General features: G+C 39.5%; 1 pseudogene; it reads right to left on the reverse strand.

The window, feature by feature from the left end:
* Positions 1-22,951: 22,951 nt before the first annotated feature.
* LOC130292184 (U2 spliceosomal RNA) lies at positions 22,952-23,088 on the reverse strand (annotated as a pseudogene).
* Between the last annotated feature and the right edge of the window lie 522 nt (positions 23,089-23,610).

Here is a 23,610-nt window from a genome sequence, read left to right on the forward strand (position 1 = left end):
AATGACATTTTGTAGATAAAAAAGTGATGAAGAAATAATATTTTACTGTTAACAATGACCCCCGCCCCCTCCACTCCACACACACATACACTATGTCAACTGGATTTATTGATACATAAAAATGAGGATCACTAGAAGTGTCAGTCTAGGGTTCATTGAGACCATTATGTTTCAGAGGCTGGGTTCACACATGGTATTTTAGCCAGTATTCTTCGCCAAAACCAAGAGTGGAACTGACATGAAGAAAACAATATAATGGAAAGATTTGCAGCTTTATCTGTGCAAGTTGTTTATAAATCCATCCATAATTTATAAACCACCCTGGTAAGTGATGGATCCAAAGTCCTGAGCTTTGTTGTCCTATTATGTTAGGGGTTTTCATAACTATAGAGCACAGAAACGCAGGTTACCTAGAGGGTCCTCTTGTGCATCAGCCCATTGATATTTTGGAATGTATACAATGTAAATACTATCAATTTGTAATACATATCTATTAAATAAATATTTTTCTCACATGGCCTCATTGCAAATTTAGCAATGCCTCCTGCTCCCTCCTCCTTATTTTCAACAAAATAAACAATAGTATAACAATCAATGAATCTGACCTGCACCAAGTAAAATCCACATAATAAGGTCAGATGGCAGTGAAGCACCTCTATGTTTCCCCACTTACAGGACCTATATCAGTCCTTTTCTTAGTGAGCTCTTTCAGCTTCTTGACCTGATGGAAAATGCTATGATAGATGTGACTTTAGTTCTGCCCATGAGAATAAATAAATACAGTACACGCATTTCCCTTAGTTATGCCAAAATTCCAATTTTAAGTACCTGTGTAATTTTAATTACATGAGAATATACATTAACCCCTTAACGACGCAGGGCGTAAATGTACGTCCTGGTGACGTGGTACTTAACGCACCATGACGTACATTTACGTACTGAGCATAACCGCGGGCATCAGAGCAATGCCGGCATCATGCGCGGCAGGTACTGGCTGTGGATCGCAGCCAGGGACCCGCCGGTAATGGCAGACACCCGCGATCCCGACAATGTCCACCATTAACCCCTCAGATGCCGTGATCAATACCGATCACGGCATCTGCAGCATCGCGGTCACTTAACAGGATGAGCGGATCGCCCACAGCGCTGCCAGGGGGATTCGATCATCCTGCACGGCAGACGGAGGTCTCCTCACCTGGCTCCGCTGCCTTCCGGGAGACTTCTACTCTGATCTGCCTTCCCGCAGACCAGAGCAGAAGATCACCGATAACCCTGATCAGTGCTATGTCCTATACATAGCACTAAACAGGATTAGCAAACGAGTGAATGCTTTAAATAGTCCCCTATGGGGACTATTAAAGTGTAAAAATAAAAGTAAAAAAATGTAAAAAAATAAAGTAAAAAAAATGTGACAAACCCCCTCCCCCAATAAAAACGTAAATTGTCCCATTTTCCCTATTTACCCCCAAAAAGTGTAAACAATTTATTTTATATACATATTTGGTATCACCGCGTGCGTAAATATCCGAAATATTAAGATAAAATTTAAATGATCCCGTACGGTGAACGGCGTGAACGTAAAAAAAAAAGTCCAAAATAGCAGCTTTTTTATAACATTTTATTCTCAAAAAAATTAATAAAAAATGTTATAAAAGTTTTGTATAAGCAAATATGGTATTAATAAAAAGTATAGATCATAGTGCAAAAAATGAGCCCTCATACCGCCGGTTATACGGAAAAATGAAAAAGTTATAGGTCTTCAAAATAGGGGGATTTTAAACGTACTAATTTGGTTAAAAAGTTTGCGATTTTCTTTAAGCACAACAGTAATAGAAAAGTATATAATCATGGGAATCATTTTAATCCTATTGACCCAGAGAATAAAATACATATGTCATTTTTACCATAAATTGTACGGCGTGAAAACAAAACCTTCCAAAATTTTCAAAATTGCGGTTTTCTTTTTAATTTCCCCACACAAATAGTATTTTTTTTGTTGCGCCATACATTTTATGATAAAGTGAGTGATGGCATTACAATGGACAACTGGTCGCGCAAAAAACAAGCCCTCATACTAGTCTGTGGATGAAAATATAAAAGAGTTATGATTTTTTGAAGGGGAGGAGGAAAAAACGAAAACGTAAAAATAAAATTTAGCAAAAAATTTGCAGCTCACTCAGGATATGGGGAAGAAGAGGGGGGGAGGGTGCTCGAGGTTAAAGGTGATGCCTTCACCCAATAGGCCTAAGAAATATATGGAAAAGAGGGATGTATATACGATACATATACAAAAACCAGTCCTCAAGAGCACTGAGGGTATAAATTGAGGAAAATAAAGGAAAGAGAAGTTTAGGATCCAGTAAAAGTATATTTATTAAAATAATGAAATAAAATATGACCGATCGCCCTGCAGGGCCCTTGCAAAGGCGAAAGGTATATGTGATATTAGGTAAAATAAATAAATAAATGTAGCACTAATCAAATAATCAAATAAAATAATAATATATATCCACTATAGTGAATTGTGAGAGTCTATATTCTGTTGGTATAAATATATATGGTTCACAGTTCGTCACAACCAACAATATTGCAGAAAATAGTGTTCCAAAGGCAACCAGATTAGCAGTAACAATAAATACCAATGGTACTGAATAGATCACATCAAAGTCTCCAGTAACATAAATCGTGCCGCTTGTGACTGTGTTGCGATCCTGGTTAACCACAGCACAGTTGTATCAATAAATCCAGTAATAAAACTTGTAACCTTGTTGCAGTTTCGGAATAGTTATAACATAACTGTATCAGCGGTGTTTGTAGAAGCAATGTTCATAACGGAACGGTGCACAGCACCACTCACCCTCCTCGGCAGATCTCGGATGCAGGCTTGGTACGGCAGTATCTTAAGGTGGCGATGTCTGTCTGTACTTGCGGTGCCTTGCTGAGGTACAGCCTGGGTGAGTGGCTCTCCGGTGGGCTCAGAGGTTCCCGGGTTGGCACGGAATGGCGTCCGGCCTCGTGGGATGATGTCCGGGAGTTCCGCCGCCCGGGGCTGTGATGGAAGATTGCAGGAAGCAGGTGCGAATCTGAATAGGGCGCTAGCAGTTCGCGCGTCCCAGTGGTCCCAGTAATAGGGGCATCCAGCAGTTGCAAATCAGAAATAGTGGATATAGTCTATTTTTAAGTGATGTACACTTAATAGAGTAGTGCTTGATAATGGGTCAGACGCGTTTCAAGGCCGCGGGCCTTTTCTTCAGTGACAAGAAATATGTATACCTGGTGAAAAGGTCTATATTTATGTAGTCTACATTTAGTGATGTCATAATGATTAAGGTAGCGAGTAAAACATGGAAAATGGAAACTCAAAGTTTATTGCAAAATAAGGGATGGATCCAATAAGATAGATAAGATAAAAAGTAGATTAAAGAGAGAGAGAGAGAGAGAGAGAGAGAGAGAGAGAGAGAGAGAGAGAGAGAGAGAGAGAGAGAAAGGAAAAGGAGATGTATTTAATGATATTTAATTTATAAAGTATGTTAGACATGATAATGAAGGTATTAACGTACATGTATAATTGAATATGTTCATTCATATAATGTGAGACTTGTGTATGTAGGTCCACTATATGAAGGATGTATAAATAAATTACACTAAAAATGTGAATAAAAATATGAATTAAAAACTGAATAAGAAGGTATAAATGTAAAGATAGGTATTCTGTGGAAAAATAAACATATGTGGTATTGCCGCGTGCGTAAATGTCCGAACTATAAAAATATATTGTTAATTAAACCACACAGTCAATGGCGTACGCGCAAAAAAATTCCAAAGTCCAAAAAAAGCGTATTTTGGTCACTTTTTATACCATTAAAAAATGAATAAAAAGTGATCAAAGCAAAAATCGTACCGATAAAAACTTCAGATCACGGTGCAAAAAATGAGCCTTAATACCGCCCTGTTCGTGGAAAAATAAAAAAGTTATAGGGGTCAGAAGAGGACATTTTTAAACGTATAAATTTTCCTGCATGCAGTTATGATTTTTTCCAGAAGTACGACAAAATTAAACCTATATAAGTAGGGTATCATTTTAACCGTATGGACCTACAGAATAATGATAAGGTGTCAATTTTACCGAAATATGCATTGCGAAGAAACGGAAGCCCCCAAAAATAACAAAATGTTTGTTTTTTCTTCGATTTTGTCGCACAATGATTTTTTTTCCGTTTCGTCGTGAATTTTTGAGTAAAATGACTGATGTCACTGCAAAGTAGAATTGGTGACGCAAAAAATAAGCCATAATATGGATTCTTAGGTGGAAAATTGAAAGGGTTATGATTTTTAAAAGGTAAGGGGGAAAAAACGAAAGTGCAAAAACGGAAAAACCCTGAGTCCTTAAGGGGTATTCCAGGCAAAACCTTATATATATATATATATATATATATATATATATATATATATATATATAAGTTGTAGGAAAACAGCACATCCAAAAAAATTATATTAAATATATTATGGTGCTCGCAGGTCCAGACCCGGGTCAGGGATCCATTTTAGGTAAAAAGAGAATATCCACAGCACACATCCAATGGGTGAAAAATCAAAAGTGGTTTATTCCATCAAACAGAGTGTCCAGAACAACGTTTCAACCAGCTCTCCTGGTCTTTTTCAAGCTCAGTATATCTAGTGTCTCACACATCTTATATAGGGGCATTCATCAAATGCCATCAATAACAATAATCATACAATTAGTGCAAAATTATACAAAATTACTCATATAAAAAATAACAACGTGCATACATTGTGTATATAAATATTAAATATAGGAAAAACGTGCAAAAATTACATGGATATTATTCATGATCACAGCCAATAGTGCTACATTATTTAATTGGACATTATTATATAAATCATAACGCCCAGGTGATGGTTAAAAACAATTAAAAACAAAATATACAGTGTCTATGGGAGCGCTCACTCACCGGTACATGATTAGGTGTTCCTGGCTTGTAAACATTACAAATGCGCATGTCTGTCGCACTATCTAACAAATTCGTCTCACCGGCGTCACGTCACATCCGGCCGGGGCCACCAATACCGGAAGTGCATCATCCATCGTCATGGCAACAAACCAACTGCATACTGCGCCTGCGTGCAGTGTAGTATACTAATCCGGCGCACGCGCACATCGCCTGCATATGCGCGGCAGCCATTTAACTTAAGGGAAAAGGTTCCATATATGAATACCATGCGTTCATGAGCGCACGGTGGGCATATTAGAGACTGGCAAATCTGCCCTTACTCCGCTGTTAGCCATAATCAGGGTATAGAAGCAGCATGAGAAGGTAAGGTAAGTATATTGGCTCGGTACCCGGCACAATGAAGTGTCGGATGCCCAGACATATACCCGGCATCTCAACGGTCACCAACAATCAAGTGGATATCCGGAGAGGTAAGGTTAACACTACCTCAACCCAATGACCCTCACGGTCACTACAAGTTCAAAGAATTAACCCCTAGGCATATGAGCAGAATTGTGCATGGACCAAATGTAAAAAATAAATAATAAATAAAACAGAAAAACATTCTAGTTGCCATGACACAGATGTGCACCACCCAGATTGAGGCTCATCCTCATGAATGTGACAACACCTCGATGATGTAAGTATCAACAATTTTATTAATGAACAATATTACATCATAAATACATATCTTCCACTGTACTATCCGGTGAGCGAGGAAGTCTCCACATTAGTACACTGTAAAAGGAACAAGAAAAAAATTGTTAATCAGAATATTAACACATTCATATTTATAGATCATACTGAGTATACTCAAACTGATGTACCAGGACATGGGCTACATCCTAAGGTACCTATTTCCCCACAATCCTAGAAGATATTTTAAAATCCACATTTAGACCCTTTGGTTTCAAACAATCCAGTTCAAAAATCCATTTCAATTCACGGCGCTTCAATAATGCCTGTCTATCCCCCCCTCTCTTTAGTGGTGGGATATGATCCACAATCATGAATTTCAGTTCACTTTCACTGTGTCCCGAGTCCAAAAAATGTTTTGGTACCGGGAGATCCATTTTCTTTTTTCGAATAGTGTACCGATGTTGGTTTATCCGAGTTTTTATGTCCCATGTGGTCTCACCTACATAGATAAGACCACATGGGCACCAAAGTACATAAATTACATATGAGGAATTACAGTTAAGATAGTACCTGATAGGATACTCAAGGTGTGTAATAGGGTGTTGGAATTTTTCACCTTTCACTAGATATTTACAGTTGACACACACTCTACACGGGAAGCAACCCTTTCTGTCCACCGAGATGTATTTTTGTGTTCCCCCAGTCTTTTTTGAAATATCAGCCACCACGAGTTTGTCTCTGAGATTTGTTGTCCTCAAATGCTATCCGTCTGCTTTGTGTCCTTATAGGTCCTTGTCCGTCTCTGCCAATTGTCACTCTCCGTCTCTGTCTCTCTAAAAGTTCATGTGGATATCCTCTTTGTCTGAGTATGGTATTCCTGTCTGTGTCCTTGGTAAATAAGTCTGTTGTTAAATGTCCATTTTCTACTGTCACCAAAACGTCTAGGAAGCTGACCGATTGAGATGAATGTGTCAGGGTAAAACTGATGTCCGATAGTCTGCTGTTTAAATAACCGTTTTTTAACCCGAACTCCTGTAACTTCATGGTTCTGCTGGAGGGAAGAGGGAGAGATCCAGAGACATCATTGGCAGGGGCAGACAATTCAGATACATCAGACATTGGCAAATTTTTTGAAAACCACACTTTCAATTTAAGTTTACGTATAAACTGTAAAAAATCAAGTTCAAGCTGAAACCAATCAAAAGACACACTTGGGCAAAAACTTAAACCTTTTTGTAAAAGTCTAGTTTGATCATCAGATAATGTTCTGGAAGAAATATTAATCACTGTGTTCATTTCTTCCGGGTTTGTCTGTTCTGGGGAGTCACTACATATCTCTTGTTCCTTGTTTTTAAATTTTCTGTTATGTTTTCTGCCACCCCGCCTACGGCATCTCCTTGGGGATTGCTCTGTCCTAAAAAATTAGGTGCCTGGGTTTCCTCGGTGTTATTTCTACGTTCCTTAGGTGCACTATTACTCCTGTGCAGTGGTGTTTCTTCCAGAAACAACTTCTATTGGATGGTCTATAAGCGTGCACTCCGCTGATGTGTATTGGATACCATCATGGACTCTGAAATAACTGATATTGGTACGTTGCCTAATTTATCTAATACCATGAGTGTCTTTTCATATACTGAGACTGATGTTACTAGGATACTTGGGAGTGCGTCTGAGGATCCTGCTTTTCTCCACACTCCGTCAATTATTGACATAAAAAGGAATTATGAGTTCTTCACTAAGAAATTGTTAAATTTACAGCTTCATTTAACTATGCTTGCTGAATATTATAAAGTTAAAAGAATCCCACGTGGTCTAAGGTCTCAACCCAGAGATAGTGCATATATGCATGAGAATGAATACCGTAATCGATTTGAGGCCATATCAAATAAATATGCATTGGACCTCATGTTGTTACAAATGGAGTTTCTTCACCAGGATGTGGTTAAAATCAAGGAATCTGTGTCACAGTTGGAATCGACACTTAGGGATAATTTACCTGATATGGACTTTGCTAGCACTCTGGAGAAGCAAAAGGACTTTTTGTCTAAATAACGAGTTGAGTTGGAGGACACTAAAAAACGTAAATGGCACCGCGACCAACAGGACTATACATCGGGTAAAGTCTATAACTGGGGTTCCTCATTTACTAATCAGAGAAGATTCAGGAGGAAAAATCTGGAAGAAACACCACTGCACAGGAGTAATAGTGCACCTAAGGAACGTAGAAATAACACCGAGGAAACCCAGGCACCTAATTTTTTAGGACAGAGCAATCCCCAAGGAGATGCCGTAGGCGGGGTGGCAGAAAACATAACAGAAAATTTAAAAACAAGGAACAAGAGATATGTAGTGACTCCCCAGAACAGACAAACCCGGAAGAAATGAACACAGTGATTAATATTTCTTCCAGAACATTATCTGATGATCAAACTAGACTTTTACAAAAAGGTTTAAGTTTTTGCCCAAGTGTGTCTTTTGATTGGTTTCAGCTTGAACTTGATTTTTTACAGTTTATACGTAAACTTAAATTGAAAGTGTGGTTTTCAAAAAATTTGCCAATGTCTGATGTATCTGAATTGTCTGCCCCTGCCAATGATGTCTCTGGATCTCTCCCTCTTCCCTCCAGCAGAACCATGAAGTTACAGGAGTTCGGGTTAAAAAACGGTTATTTAAACAACAGACTATCGGACATCAGTTTTACCCTGACACATTCATCTCAATCGGTCAGCTTCCTAGACGTTTTGGTGACAGTAGAAAATGGACATTTAACAACAGACTTATTTACCAAGGACACAGACAGGAATACCATACTCAGACAAAGAGGATATCCACATGAACTTTTAGAGAGACAGAGACGGAGAGTGACAATTGGCAGAGACGGACAAGGACCTATAAGGACACAAAGCAGACGGATAGCATTTGAGGACAACAAATCTCAGAGACAAACTCGTGGTGGCTGATATTTCAAAAAAGACTGGGGGAACACAAAAATACATCTCGGTGGACAGAAAGGGTTGCTTCCCGTGTAGAGTGTGTGTCAACTGTAAATATCTAGTGAAAGGTGAAAAATTCCAACACCCTATTACACACCTTGAGTATCCTATCAGGTACTATCTTAACTGTAATTCCTCATATGTAATTTATGTACTTTGGTGCCCATGTGGTCTTATCTATGTAGGTGAGACCACATGGGACATAAAAACTCGGATAAACCAACATCGGTACACTATTCGAAAAAAGAAAATGGATCTCCCGGTACCAAAACATTTTTTGGACTCGGGACACAGTGAAAGTGAACTGAAATTCATGATTGTGGATCATATCCCACCACTAAAGAGAGGGGGGGATAGACAGGCATTATTGAAGCGCCGTGAATTGAAATGGATTTTTGAACTGGATTGTTTGAAACCAAAGGGTCTAAATGTGGATTTTAAAATATCTTCTAGGATTGTGGGGAAATAGGTACCTTAGGATGTAGCCCATGTCCTCGTACATCAGTTTGAGTATACTCAGTATGATCTATAAATATGAATGTGTTAATATTCTGATTAACAATTTTTTTCTTGTTCCTTTTACAGTGTACTAATGTGGAGACTTCCTCGCTCACCGGATAGTACAGTGGAAGATATGTATTTATGATGTAATATTGTTCATTAATAAAATTGTTGATACTTACATCATCGAGGTGTTGTCACATTCATGAGGATGAGCCTCAATCTGGGTGGTGCACATCTGTGTCATGGCAACTAGAATGTTTTTCTGTTTTATTTATTATTTATTTTTTACATTTGGTCCATGCACAATTCTGCTCATATGCCTAGGGGTTAATTCTTTGAACTTGTAGTGACCGTGAGGGTCATTGGGTTGAGGTAGTGTTAACCTGACCTCTCCGGATATCCACTTGATTGTTGGTGACCGTTGAGATGCCGGGTATATGTCTGGGCATCCGACACTTCATTGTGCCGGGTACCGAGCCAATATACTTACCTTACCTTCTCATGCTGCTTCTATACCCTGATTATGGCTAACAGCGGAGTAAGGGCAGATTTGCCAGTCTCTAATATGCCCACCGTGCGCTCATGAACGCACGGTATTCATATATGGAACCTTTTCCCTTAAGTTAAATGGCTGCCGCGCATATGCAGGCGATGTGCGCGTGCGCCGGATTAGTATACTACACTGCACGCAGGCGCAGTATGCAGTTGGTTTGTTGCCATGACGATGAATGATGCACTTCCGGTATTGGTGGCCCCGGCCGGATGTGACGTGACGCCGGTGAGACGAATTTGTTAGATAGTGCGACAGACATGCGCATTTGTAATGTTTACAAGCCAGGAACACCTAATCATGTACCGGTGAGTGAGCGCTCCCATAGACACTGTATATTTTGTTTTTAATTGTTTTTAACCATCACCTGGGCGTTATGATTTATATAATAATGTCCAATTAAATAATGTAGCACTATTGGCTGTGATCATGAATAATATCCATGTAATTTTTGCACGTTTTTCCTATATTTAATATTTATATACACAATGTATGCACGTTGTTATTTTTTATATGAGTAATTTTGTATAATTTTGCACTAATTGTATGATTATTGTTATTGATGGCATTTGATGAATGCCCCTATATAAGATGTGTGAGACACTAGATATACTGAGCTTGAAAAAGACCAGGAGAGCTGGTTGAAACGTTGTTCTGGACACTCTGTTTGATGGAATAAACCACTTTTGATTTTTCACCCATTGGATGTGTGCTGTGGATATTATCTTTATATATATATATATATATATATATATATATATATATATATATATATATATATATATATCAACTGGCTCCGGAAAGTTAAACAGATTTGTAAATTACTTCTATTAAAAAATCTTAATCCTTCCAATAGTTATTAGCTTCTGAAGTTTTCTGTCTAACTGCTCAATGATGATGTCACGTCCCGGGAGCTGTGCATGATGGGAACTGCACAGCTCCATAGGAACTGCACAGCTCCCGGGACGTGAGTCATCAGAGAGTTGTTAGACAGAAAACAACAACTCAACTTCAGAAGCTAATAACTATTGGAAGGATTAAGATTTTTTAATAGAAGTAATTTACAAATCTGTTTAACTTTCCGGAGCCAGTTGATATATAAAAAAAAGTTTTGGCCTGGAATACCCCTTTAACCTTTTATGATGTTATTTTATGGGAAAGTAGTCCATTATATATTAATAGGCTTATTAGTGTTCTTATATGCAGTAAGCATGACTAGTTAAGAGAGGTGAAATGAGGTATAGGGTAACTGTTATTTAAACAACTATTATAGTTTTACTGTCAAATGCAATACAAGGTAGTTCGGAGGATTTTCTTGACAATGATAATTTATGTGAGAGAGTGTGATTTCAATAATAACCAATGCATTAGTAAAACACATTATAAACACATTTTAACCTTTACAGTTCCCTTCTATTAATGTTTGCCTATATTATATCATAGATTATCCCCACTGTGAGCAGGGCTGTCATCAGAAATTTCGGGGCCCCTTACACAGCAAATAGTCCCCCCTCTCACTGTGGCACAGGCTGGATTTTATCTTAGTATTGGGTTTAGGAACATCAAATAATGCTTCCACTCCAAGACAACATATTAATTCTAAAGTGACAAAATAATACCACCATACTGTAAGGAAATAAAAGCCACTATACACAGACCAGTATCACTAATAATACCACAATACAAGGGACATATAATTCCACCACACAATGACCACTAACTAATATTGCTATATTGTTATTGAATAAAAACCACTATACAAAAGATCAATAACCCCTATATAGGAGTAGATTTGAGCTGTACATAGGGGCTGCAGACCATACAAGTGACTACAGTTATATACTCACAGGAGGTGTCTTCTCTGATTGGAGTCATTCATGTTTTTCTTTCTTCTCCATCTGTCCTGGGTCAGACGTCTCTCGGCCACAACTTGTCTCCACCAAATCTGATGGACAAACATTTTAGGCTTCTCTCTACAGCACAAATCTCACCGCTATACAAACCCACAATATTTATTACACAGCCCAATATAGAAGTCCCTTCTGTGCACCTGTTTTGTATTAGGCCCCAACATTGTCCTCATACATTATAACGCCCCCTCACATTGCTGCCATATATAATAATGCCCCCTCACATTGCCACAACATATAATAACGCCCCCTCACATTGCCACCATAAATAATAATGCCCCCTCACATAGCCGCCATATATAATTACTCCCCCTCACATTGCCCCCCATACATTATAATGCCACTGTACATTGTACATTGCCCCATACATTATAATGCCACTGTACATTGCCCCATATATAATAATGCCCCCTTGCATTGCCCCATACATTATGCCACTGTACATTGCCCTATACATAATAATGCCCCATAAAAATACTGTAAGTAAAACAAAAGAGAAGTAGGCGCCTTGACTAACCAAGAGGAAAACCAGATTGGTGCCAGATGAGAACTGTTGTCAATAAGGTTGTGTATCTTGTACAACCTGAAACAAAACTGTAAGAAGAAAAAGAAAGGTGTACACCGTCCTCTAATCTGGTCTTTAAAAATGTGTTATGTTCTAGAACGTGACTATAGCATAATCCCTCTGTCACGTTGTAAAATGCACATTTTTTTTTAAAACCAGATTAGAGGACACTGTACACCTTTTTTTTTCTTCTACATACACTGTATGCCTTACTGCTCTGTCCCTCTAAGTGTTATTTTGTGTTTACTCAATCATTCTCCATGCCCTTGTCTATCAAATGCACTAGACAGGCTTTTTATGGTGAAAGTGTGACCACTTAAAGCATGCAATCGATTATGACCCTGGCAATGGGATATGTGTTTAAAGTTCATGGAAACATCAGAGCCCAAGACTTGCACAAGGTTTTACTGATGACAGTGGGTGCTAAAGTGATTACTTGATCGCTGCTGAAAACTCCATTTGACAGACTGGAGCATGCAGATTGAGGGGATATCTACAAAATAGGAGTTAGGCTAGGTTCAGACTACGGAATTTCCGCTTGCTAAAATGTATAGTGTAGTGAATGGTTTTCCGTTCACAAATTCACTCTTCGGAATATGTGAACGTAAAATCCGCTTGGAAATTTCCGCCAGAAGAAAGGGGTTGCTCTTTCTTCAGGTGGAAATCCGCGCGGAACACATTGCAGTCTATTGGAGACTGCAGTGTCCGGGCGGTCCTAGTGCCAACTGATTCAGTCAGCGCTGGCCACACTCGGAATTGCTCAGTGGGGACAGGAGTCCCACTTCTAGTACATACTTTGCGTGATGCCCTGCGCTGATAGTTCCATGATGTCCTGCCCGGCTCTCTGTATAATGGTCTCAAACTGTAGCCCTCCAGATATTGCTAGGCAACTCACCGGCTTCCGTAGGATCCACTGAGCCAGCCGCACGACATCGCCGCCCGCCAATCACCGTCGCCCGCAGCCTTCGGATGGTAAGTGAATCTTCCGGTCCCTTCGGTTTGCCCATTCTCCCGCCGCCTATTGTGGGTGGGCAGAACGGTGTAACTGAAAGTTAACCCCCCCTGCCCCAGATCTGCTATTGGTCGTCGCTCCTTGACGACCAATAGCAGGGATAGGCGGGGTGGCACCCCTGCCACCTCACTCCTATCGTTACAGGGGGATCGTAGGTGTCTTGGACAACCGCGATCCCCCTTATATTCCGGGTCACCACAGACCCGTAATGACCCGGAATCGGCACAAATCATCGGTGTTAATTCACATGGGGGGGGGGGAGTCTTATGACCCCCTTTGCATTTGTGCGGGGTGCCTGCTGATAGATATCAGCAGTCACCCCGGTCCGGTCTCCGCCCAGCACGTGGCGGGGACCAAAATTCCCATGGGCGTATAGATACGTCCTAGATCCTTGAGTACCAGGAAGCCAGGGTGTATCCATATGCCCTAGGTCCTTAAGGGGTTAAAGGAGTACTCCGGGGGAAAACTTTTTTTTTTTTAATCAACTGGTGCCAAAAGGTTAAACAGATTTGTAAATTACTTATATTCCAAAAAAATCTTAATCCTTCCAGTACTTATTAGCTGCTGAATTCTACAGGGGACATTATTTTCTTTTTTGAACACAGAGCTCTCTGCTGACATCATGAGCACAGTGCTTTCTGCTGACATTTCTGTCTATTTTAGGAACTGTCCAGAGCAGCACATGTTTGCTATGGGGATTTTCTCCTACTCTGGACAGTTCTTAAAATGAACAGAGATGTCAGGAGAGAGCATTGTGGTCATGATGTCAGCAGAGAGCTCTGTGTTTCTAAAAGAAGACAATTTCCTCTGTAGTATTCAGCAGCTAATAAGTACTGGAAGGATTAAGATTTTTTTTATAGAAGTAATTTATAAATCTGTTTAACTTTCTGGCACCAGTTTATTTAAAAGAAAAAAAAAAAAAAGTTTTCCACCGGAGTACTCTTTAACACCAAACAGTAATGAAATATTTTTTTTTTTATAAACCTTTCCCTAAAACAAATATTCCATGGTTTATGTGTACCCCTAACACTTATATAAGTCAGATTCTAACAGCTGGGACTCCCACCGATCCAAAGTACAGGGATGTAATTCTCCCTGGAATTCCTTATGTGAGCCGCACCTACATGGCCAACATTCTATTCATTGTCTATGGGGCAGCCTAACGTTTCCAATCACTGAACTCGGAAATGTTTGGTGGCCAAATAGAGAATGTGCTTGGGGTCTGGTGGGGTCCCAGCTGTTGGCCCAACCAATCTTATTGTTATACCCTATCCTGTGGGAAATAGCCTTAAGAGGTCGGAACACTTCTTTCTAGAAATTTATGTCTACCTAGCATTTAAGCTGTAAAAAAAGAAGTTATACTGTACCTAAATTGACTAACCAATAAAAAGATTGTATTTGTAAGCTTTCATGGTAAAACACCATCTATTGCTATATCATAACACAAACCTGACAATAGTAGAAGAGGCAAACTTATGCATTATGATATTATGTATTATATAATTTTTAAATACCAAAACTGATTTAAGTCCCAGAACACGTATTTGGTGTTACATTGCATTCACATAGGATCAACTCCACAGGACACAAATGTCATCTTGAGAGAAGCAGTCAAGTATTTAAAGCCCCAGCTATATGTCTAGATAAATGTCTGGAAAATGTCCCTTGATGACTAGTTGCATTCAATATATCTATATGACAGGCTGTGTAATCAATGTATCATATTGTAGCTTGGCGTTGTCGTCATTGAGAGAATAATTTAGTATGCGTTTTCATAGCTTTAAATAAATTGACCATTATTGAGTGTAGCATCTTCTGCTTTGATAAACTATGACATCCTATCGATCTGACATTTTTTGTTTTTTAAAGAATTGAAACCTATTGATCTGCCCTTGTGTGATATGAATACATTTATCAAAACATTCTTTTTTTTTTTTTTTATAAGAGAATGTTTACACAGAACAAGCTAACAAAGTGTAAACAACACTACTCTACCCTAAGTATTAAAAATCTCCAATAACTTGTATTGAATTCTGCCAACATAAAAGTATACAAAGATACAAACGCACCCAGTAGAAACCTAAGAATGTCCGATTACAGCTTTTTAGAATTCAGGTTGGATGAAATGTAATACAGCTAAGTGCATGAGGCTTTTGACAAATGCTGGTTTGATAAATCTGTTAGCAATGAAATATGAAAATTAGATTTTCCAGCCAAAGTTTGTTCATACAGAGTAAAATTTACAGGTGTATTTTATTATTTTATTTTAGACATGCATTTGCATCTGTAATCGGCAAGCTGATTTATGCCAATTATCATAGCAATCTCTGTTAACACATACAGAAAATAACTTTTTTACAGGGAAAGTTTATTGTGTATGTGCGTAAATAAAAAAAAATATGTATATATATATATATATATATATATATATATATATATATATATATATATCCAAAGGAAAAGATTGCAGCACACATGGGGATTCAATAAAGTGCAGTGTTTATTGCATCCTCACAACATAAAGTGCCACATGTCTGAGGCCTCTCGCCTCCTTTCTCAAGCATAGTGAGTGAATCAAATAGGGGTTCTTAAATATCCCCTGAACAGTGTACGATCAATCAATCAAAGTGCATAACATCATCATTTTGAAATATTGCAACAGATAAAGACATCAAAGTGTTAAAACATATATCAAAATATTATAATACAATATAAGTGTCAGGATTCGGACTGGTGTGCAGCGAAGTCACTGATGGTGGATCCTCTGTGTCAGTGGGGTGATGACGTAGACCGTACCAGGGGAACGGAGTCTAAGGGGTTACTGGCTTTCACCAGAGCCCGCCGCAAAGCGGGATGGACTTGCAGCGGCAGGTAACCCCCAGGTCGTTCCACCCGATAGCGACTCAACCCCAGCTGACAGCTGAGACAGGCGCGGTACACAGGGACAAGGCAAGAGCAAGGTCGGACGTAGCAGAAGGTCAGGGCAGGCAGCAAGAGTCGTAGTCAGGGGCAACAGCAGAAGGTCTGGGTACAAAGGCTTGGGAACACATAAAACGCTTTCACAGGGCACAAGGCAACAGGATCCGGTAAGGACAGGAAGGGGAAGTGAATTTATATAAGAAAGGCACAGGTGCAGGTACTGATTGGGCCAGGCACCAATCAATGGTGCACTGGCCCTTTAAATCTCAGAGAGCCGGCGCGCGCGCCCTAGAGAGCGGGGCCACGCGCGCCGGGACTGAGCCGACAGAGAACGGGGCATGTGAGGAGATTGGGATGCGACCTGCGGGCGGGCGCGTCATGCTACGCGGATCGCATCCCCGCCAGCGATACTAGTGCAGCGCTCCCGGTCAGCGGGTCTGACCAGGGCACTGCACATAGACGAACGCTGCGAGCGCTCCGGGGAGGAGCAGCGACCCGGAGTGCTCGGCGTAACAATAAGTAGTGCCATATTTAAGAGGAGTATTACTCTAAGAAAGTGCTAGTGCATAGTGCATGATTAAAAACAATTATAATTGATGCTGGAGTAATTAAAAACAGGTGCGGACACTCACCACTGTACCCGACTTGTTAATGTACATGAAACCAGGTTAGCGTGGATAAAAATCCAATGCGCAGGCGCTAGGTAAAAGACACGCGCCTGCGATTGCTGCAACCAATAAAGGCAAGGCATCACTGTAACCATAGTAATCGTGTCTCGCTCAGCACGTGCAAGAGCCCAGACCTTCTGCGCTCGCATCTGCCATATTACAAGTGGGCATAAGTTGAGTTTCGGGACAATCACAGTAGACCCAGAGTTCCTTTACACTTGCAGCACCTCCTATCGTAAATAACAAGTATGTATCCGCATATCAGCATCCATGGATGCCCGGACGGGTCACCGGTTAGCTGACATCAGTCGAGATCGGACGATCGCTCCAAGATAATAGAAGTCATCCACCAAACTGTTGGGATCCTACCCCATTGGTCCCCAGTACGGGGGAGATTCAGCTACTGGTGTTCTGGTCTTTACTGTGAACCCCATTAGCCCAAAATTGCACCATGGAGGAGTGTATATTGGCAATCCGACTTCATCCCAAAGTTCAAAATATCTTCTAATAGAAAAAATACATATGCGGGTCAGTGTAGAGGTGCCCAGTAGAATGTCAAGTACCTGTGAATAAACAATAAAAAGGAAAATTCAATGATGTAAAATAATAGAGTTCGCTCAATATGTCTATGTACATAAAGATACTCAAGGTACACCAGAACAACAGACAACACGTTGGTGAGATTCCTACTTGAACATTTTGGGGTGTGTCTTAAATTCCAGGCCTGAGCATGTCAATGGTGTAAATCCATTTCAATTCAAGTTTTTTAAGGCACATATTTCTATTCTTACCAAGTGACAATGGAGGTACCGGGTCAACAATCATAACCTTAAGGTCCTTCTCTTTATGATTAAACTCAGAAAAATGTTTTGAAACAGGTAGGTCCTGTCTGCCCTTGCGAATACTGTACCTACGTTGGTTGAGTCGTGTTCTCAAATCATAAGTAGTTTCCCCAATGTACAGCAATTTGCAAGGGCAGCTCAGGACATAAATAATATAATCAGAACTGCACGTCAAATAATGCTTAATTGGATAGACAATCTCAGTAACAGAATGGACAAATTCTGTACCCTTCTGGATATATTTTCAAGTCACACAGGTACAGGACGGGAAACAACCTTTTGCCCTTACTGTAAGATATCTTTGTGTCGTCTTGGGTTTAACTGAGATATATGTTTTCACAAATCGGAGGTAATCTGAGGGAACCAGGAGGACACCAGCAGCTGAACCTCCCCCGTACTGGGGACCAATGGGGTAGGATCCCAACAGTTTGGTGGATGAAGTCTCTGATCTGGAGCGATCGTCCAATCTCGACTGATGTCAGCTGACCGGTGACCCGTCTGGGCACCCATGGATAATGATATGCGGATGCCTACCCGTTATGGACAATAGGAGGTGCTGAAAGTGTAAAGGAACTCTGTGTCTATTGTGATTGCCCCGTAACTAAACTTATGCCCGCTTGTAATATGGCAGACGCGAGCACAGAGGGTCTAGGCGAATGCGCGTGCTGAGCGAGACATGATTACTATGGTTACAATGATGCCTTGCCTTTATTGGTTGCAGCAATCCGGCCTCTCCCTGACGTGGGCGTGGGTCTTTAACCTAGCGCCTTTGCATTGGATTTTTATCCACCCTAAAGGGGTTTCATGTACATTAACAAGTCGGGTACAGTGGTGAGTGTCTGCCCCTGTTTTTAATTACTCCAGCATCAATTATAATTGTTTTTAATCATGCACTATGCACTGGCACTTTCTTGGAGTAATACTCCTCTTAAATATGGCACTACTTATATTGTATTATAATATTTTGATATATGTTTTAACACTTTGATGTCTTTATCTGTAGCAATATTTCAAAATGATGATGTTATGCACTTTGATTGATTGATTGTACACTGTTCAGGGCATATTTAAGAACCCTTATTTGATTCACTCACTATGCTTGAGAAAGGAGGCGAGAGGCCTCAGAAACGTAGCACTTTATGTTGTGAGGATGCAATAAACACCGCACTTTATTGAATCTCCATGTGTGCTTCGACCTTTTCCTTTGGATTGATGCTGGATCCCCTGACCAGGAACCCGATGATGGCGTGCACCTTATACTTTTTGTTCCTGGGCGTATGTATTGCTTGTTTGGACATATATAATTTTTTTTTTTTTTTTTTTAGTTGCCAGTAATGCAGTATAAAATACATTCTAACATCTTATATATAGTTTAACCCCTTAAGGACCAAGCCCATTTTCACCTTAATTATCAGGCCAATTTTATTTTTGCATTTTCGTTTTTTCCTCCTCGTCTTCTAAAATCTGTAATTTCATATTTCCATCTACAGACCCATATAAGGGCTTGTTTTTTGCGAGACCAATTGTACTTTGTAATGAAACCTCTGATTTTGCCATAAAATGTACGGCGAACCCAAACAAATATTTTTTTCGGGAGGAAATTTACATGAAAACCACAATTTTGTACATTTTGAAGGGTTTCGTTTTCACACTGTACAATTTACGGTAAAAATTATTTTGACCACCTATGACTTTTTCATTATATAGGGCGGTATGAGAGCTAATTTTTTGTGCCGTCATCTGAACTTTTTATCAATACCAAATTTGGATCTATATATATATATATATATATATATATATATATATATATATATATATATATATATAAAAACCAGATACAGGCGCAGCACTCCAACAAAATAAGTGATTTAATATCTCATGTCAGCATTACAACGTTTCAGCTCCTCCTGGAGCCTTTTTCAAGCATTTTTCCAGGAGGAGCTGAAACGTTGTAATGCTGACATGAGATATTAAATCACTTATTTTGTTGGAGTGCTGCGCCTGTATCTGGTTTTTATCTTGGATGGACTCTGATCAAGTCCTTTGGGACGCTGGCACCAATTTTTTGGTTGGACTGGATAAGTAGTGCTGCTTTATTTTGGGATTATATATATATATATATATATATATATATATATATATATATATATATATATATATATATATGTATATAAAACTTTCATATAATTTTTTATTGATTTTTTTTTATAAAATGTGACAAAAAAAGCTGCATTTTTGGGCTTTTTAAAAATGTTTACGTTTATGCCATTCACTGTACGGGATCATTAACATTTTATTTTGATAGTTCCGACATTTACGCACACATTTACAATAGCAAATATGTATATTTAAAAAAATTAAGCTTTTTTAGGGGGTAATGAAAAAAACAAAACTTTTTTATTTCTATTGGGGGAGGGGATTTTTCAACTTTTTTTTCTTCACATTTTTAAACTTTTTTTTAACACTTTTTATGTACACTATTTTAAACTATCTATAGCAATCATTTGATTGCTAATACTATTCAGTGCTACGTATAGGACATAGCACTGATCAGTATTATCGGCTATCTCCTGCTCTGGTCTGCTTGATCTCAGACCAGAGCAGGAGACGACGAGAGACGGCCGGAGCCAGGTGAGGGGACCTCCGGCTGCCATGCTGGATGATCGGATCGCCGCGGCAGCGATGCGGGTGATCCGATCATTTATTTTATTATACGCATTGCTGCAGAAGCCGTGATCTGTACAGATCACGGCATCTGAGGGGTAAATGGCGGACATTCGCCTGATCGCGGTTGTCGGCCATTACTGGCGGGTCCTCGGCTGCTGATAGCAGCCGGAACCTGCCGTGTATGACACGAGCACCGTTCCGATGCTCACGGTCATACACAGGATGTAAATGTACGTCCTGGTGCGGGAAGTACCGCCAAACCAGAACGTACATTTACGTCTGTGGTCGTTAAGGGGTTAATAAAAGTAACTGTTGGCCCCTGTTCTATAAAACTCATAGGAACCTTAAAGAGTACCTGTTGCCAAACTAAACTTTCAATATATTGTTACTTATGCAATTATAAGAGACTTTGCTATATTTACTTGCTGTCAAAATTCTCAACCTTTATACGTTTTTAATGTGATTGAAAAAACAGTTAGTAAGGAACAGGGCAATGGAAATTAAAATATATCACATCTTTGTAATAAACAGATACGAGAAAATTGAATTAAAAACAGCCTGTGTATTAGATATATTGTATCAGCAAGAGTAAGTTTTTTGTTTCTTTTTTTATACCAGGGTTTATCTAACAATATTAATTAAAACTTAGAATTGAGGGCCGAATTATCAGTAATCATTGTTCAGTATTTCTAGTCACCAAAGAAAATCATCTACATGTCTATCTCTCTAAATAGAATGAGGGATAGAAAATGTTTAATTCTTTTACCCTTCAGAAAATTTTAGTTCATGATGGGATGTGGAAAATCAGAAAAAAAAATAACTATTGAGCCATTTGTATTATAAAGCAGCCTTTGTGTGTTCGTAGAAAACCCAAAAATAAGAGTCTCTTTCAGAATAGTAATCTATGAAAAATATTTTGTATTTACACATAAATATAACATAATACAAAGGTACAAAATATTTCTAATTTATACATTTTTTGAAGATATAAATGTTCTTATCAGTCTACTGCAGTTACTCCTTAACCCCTTAAGGACTGGGTCAATTTTAGTTTTTGCACTTTTGTTGTTTTCTCCTCGTGCTTTAATATCTATAACTCTATTATTTTTTCATATGCACATCCATATCAGGGATTGTTTTTTGTATAATCAATTGTATATGACACCTTTCATTTTTTTATAACGTACTCAAAAACAAAAAAATAATAATTTGTAAAAAAAAACGCAATTCTGAGGTTTTGTATTTTTTTTTCCCCGTTAACAACATTGACCTTACTTCTATTTAACTTCATTGATCAGTGTAATCTGTACTCCATTGGTAGAGACTGCCCCAGCCAGCCTCTATCAATTACAGATTCACAGCCAGCACAGGAGGAGTGGTAAGTTCCCTGGCTACCTCTACACTGGACCCCCCCCCCCTTGCAATTGTGTTGGTTTATCCCACTGTGCTGTCTATAGAACCAAGTACCTTTTAACATGATGTATAAGCACATACATCATGTTAAAAAATATCTGGGGTGACACAAAAAATAATAATCAAATCCCATTGAGCACTGAAATCCCTATAAAATAACTCACTCTGATACAACATCACCTTTATGTCAAATGTTTTAAATATACTAATTTGAGAGAGTAAACTGATTGTTATTAGGTCTGTGGATGATGTTAACAGCTACGGTTGTTATTCCTAAAACAGAATCACATACTAAACGAGAAACAAGAAACACACTAAGACAGCAAATATAGCATGTTCAGCAGTTACGCAGAGCATCCCAAAAAAAAATATTATAAAGTAATGTAATTCAGCTTGCCCAACATGTTTCACTGGCTAAGCCATAGCTTTTAGGGACAATTGGGCTCATCAGATAGGAGGTTAAGGTTTATAAAACCTCAAAAACAGCTTGACTAGTCAGGGTCCTCATTTTTTTTATTCTATTTTTTTTTTTTATCTAAGAGCCGAGGAACGTGCTCTCGAATCACCCAAAGTGCAATAAAAAGTGCAATAAAAGTGCAAATGTGTTACACTAAAAAAAAAACATGCACAAATGATGTGGCCTATCGCAAGCCCTTCTGCGAAAGGAGAGAGGCCCCCCAACAAACCTTACCATTCCCCTCTGGGCTGAAAGGCACCTGCGAGGTTTCAGGTTTGATTTCCCTTTTTGCCGAAGCTACTAAGAGACCACAAATGCTCCTGGCATCCCCCTAGACGTTAGCCAAGGTATCTGCCTGCAGAGCCATTAACGGTCAGTACCCTGCCAATGCAGGAGTACCTGGGGTTTTTGCAGGGAGGTGCGGAGCTTGATGGCCACACACCCCTCCCCTAGACTGCCAGGAGGGGCACCCAGAAGGGTTACCATGCCCTGACAAATCCTGTGAACGCAAAACACGCAAAAAGTGACACAGTGAACAAAAAATGTATAAATAAGTGAATGTGTGCAGGCTTACTGCCCGTATATCCGACTGGATCTATAAACAATTCTTCGATCCAGCCAGAAGGATGGGAATCAAGAGGTGAGTGCCACAGTTGCAGAGATTATGGTGACATTGATTCCATTCAGTGAGTTTCGACACCTCTGGGTCACCACTCCCCGAGGCACAAAAGTACCTCAGCTCTAGGCCCAACTCGCCTCATGGCAAGATCCAGAGGGAACAGGTCACATCAGAGCAGCCGTTAAGCTGATTCTGCAGAACTCGCCCTGGTGCACCTGCCCCCTTCATACAGCATCCATCCTACATCAATGGCAGAGACTAGACCATTGATAAGAACAGATACTACATTTGATCTTAGCCAAAAGGTCAAGAAGCGACAAGTCAGGCTTCTCATTGCTAGACTATCCATTTCCCTTATGGCCAGTGATGATGGTACCAGCATGCACAATGGCACTGATTTACTAAAAGTGGAGTGTAGGTTTCTTTGTGGTTTTTAATTCCCTACATTTTTTTTTCATGGTATTTACTAAGGTTTCCCTACATTTTCCACTGTCCCTACATTTTGCTTTGTTTATACATGCTCTGATCTGTAGGGTTTTCCTCAGCTGAAATCCACCACATTTTCTGTGGAAACCTTAGTAAATATGTTGTTGTTTTTCTTTAAATGTCGTGAACACGCCACTTTTCAGTAACCACGCTCCCTTTTCCCGATGATCACACCGCTTTTTTGGAGAGTTAGACGGGTTTTTTCAATTCTGGCGCAAATTCTGGCGCAAATCGAATTTCTGGCACACTGCGCCAGAATCTGGTGCACAACCCGACAAAACCGTTAGGTTTGCAATAGTAAATGAGAGCCAATATTACACAATCCTGCTGTCAGTCATCACATATGTTTAGGCG

This window comes from Hyla sarda, chromosome 9 (assembly GCF_029499605.1).
Source record: "Hyla sarda isolate aHylSar1 chromosome 9, aHylSar1.hap1, whole genome shotgun sequence".
NCBI classification, from domain to species: domain Eukaryota; kingdom Metazoa; phylum Chordata; class Amphibia; order Anura; family Hylidae; genus Hyla; species Hyla sarda.